Below are 2,145 nucleotides of genomic sequence, written 5' to 3'. Positions count from 1 at the left end.
GTGTGAGTGGCCTGTGGTCCTTCCCGGGTGCAGGCAGCAAGGGAGTGCGTCATCTGCGGAGGATTTAACAGCGATAATAAAATGGACCCAGAGTTTGCTTGCTGACACTGCGTGCTGACAATTCTATGTGATGTCGGCGATAAAACTCTTCTGATCGGGGGCACCTGGCACCCCCCCCTTGCTGGGCCAGGGGGGTACAGGCCCCCAGGAGGCTGGCAGGTGGTTCTTCGGGTCAAGCTCAGTGCTCGGGGCTGGCCCTCCTTTCTGACTGGCTTGGCCCCACGCAATGTGGAGACGGAAATGCATTTGGAGGGGTCAAGGGGCACAAAGAGGTCAAAGCGGCAGCTCAGGAGGCAGAGGCTTGCCTAGAACCCTCCAGGGCTTCCCGTAGAGATGGAAGAGAGAAGCGGAGGGATGAGGCCCCGCGAGTCCTTGTAGACGGAGGCAAGGAGTTTGGATTTTATTACACTCACAGTGGGAAGCTTTTGGAGGGTTCTAGGCAGAGGAAGGCTGTAATCTGATTTATGTTTGGAGAGAATGGGGTAATTCAGGAAGCTGAACACAGGAATGGGCGCCAGTGAGACTTCAGAACGGCGTTCTTTCTTTTGTTTCCATCAACAAGGCCTTTTTTAAAAAAAAAATGTTTATTTATTTTTTGAGAGAGAAAGAGATAGAGCGTGAGCAGGGGAGGGGCAGAGAGAGAGGGAGACACAGAATCGGAAGCAGGCTCCAGGCTCTGAGCTGTCGGCACAGAGCCGGCCATGGGGCTCGAACTCATGAACTGCGTGAGATCATAACATGAGCCGAAGTCGGACACTTAACCGACGGAGCCACCCAGGCGCCCCAGCCACCCAGGCGCCCCGGGGTTTTTTGAATGTCTGCTGTGTGCCAGGCTCTAGGCCAGCTACACGGGCGTGACCGCGTGAGTGAAGCAGAGACACATCCCCTGCCTTCAGGGGATGCTCAGCCTGGCAGGGGAGACAGACATTAATTCCATCATTGCACCAATGTGGACAACGCTGGCCAGTGCTGGAAGGGGAGGTGCCAGAGTCCTGGGGCATCAGGGAAGACGTTCTCGAAAGAGGGGTTTCAGCCCTCAATGAGCTAATCAACTAGGTGTGAGAAAAGCAGGGGGAAGGTTGTCCAGGGGCCCGGAGGCGAGAGGGGACAGGGGGACTTGGAGGAGCCGAAATAAAGCCAGCGTGTTTGAGAGGGAGCAGAACACGTGCTCGCGAGGCCCTGCAGGGGCACGGCCCCTGGAAGTCACACCAGGCCAGCTTCGGAAGCTCCTTGTTTACCCTGGGAAGGCATCGAAGGGCGTTAAGCCGAAGGTAGGGGCCCTGACTGAAGTTGGTTTTCTTTTTTTGGTCTTTTTTTTTTTTTTTTTAAATTTTAATTAATTATTTATTTATTTTATAAAAAAAATTTTTTTTGATGTTTATTTATTTTTGACAGAGAGAGAGAGAGAGAGAGAGAGACAGAGCATGAGCGAGGGAGGGGCAGAGAGAGAGGGAGACACAGAATCCAAAGCAGGCTCCAGGCTCCCAGCTGTCAGCACAGAGCCTGCCCGCGGGGCTCGAACCCACAGACCGTGAGATCATGACCTGAGCCGGAGTCGGACGCTCAACCGACTGAGCCACCCCTAATTTTTTATTGTTTAAAGTAGGCCTCACACCCAGCACGGAGCCAACGCGGGGCTTGAGCTCACGGCCCCTGAGATCAAGATCTGAGCTGAGATCAAGAGTCAGATGCTTAACCGACTCAGCCACCCAAGTGCCCCGCTCTTGGTGGGTTTTTTGGGGGGACATAATTGACACATGTCATACAGCATAGTGACTCGATATTGGTATATCTTGTGAACTGATGGACACGGGAAGTCTAGTTAACATGTATCGAGTTAACATCCACCGCCGCCCTTTGTAGTTACAAGATTTTTTTTCTAGAGGCGCCTGGGTGGCTCAGTGGGTTGGGCATCCGACTTGGGCTCAGGTCATGATCTCACAGTTCATAGGTCCGAGCCCCCCGCCCCCCCGCTTCGGGCTCTGTGCTGACGGCTCAGAGTCTGGAGCCTGCTTCCGATTCTGTGTCTCCCTCTCTCTCTCCCCCTCCCCCTCCGTGCTCTGTCCCTATGTCTCTCTCAAAAAT

This window comes from Herpailurus yagouaroundi, unplaced genomic scaffold, assembly GCF_014898765.1.
Source record: "Herpailurus yagouaroundi ecotype Mexico unplaced genomic scaffold, PumYag 216, whole genome shotgun sequence".
In the NCBI taxonomy this organism is placed as follows: domain Eukaryota; kingdom Metazoa; phylum Chordata; class Mammalia; order Carnivora; family Felidae; genus Herpailurus; species Herpailurus yagouaroundi.
Note: the sequence above shows the minus strand (reverse complement) of the source record.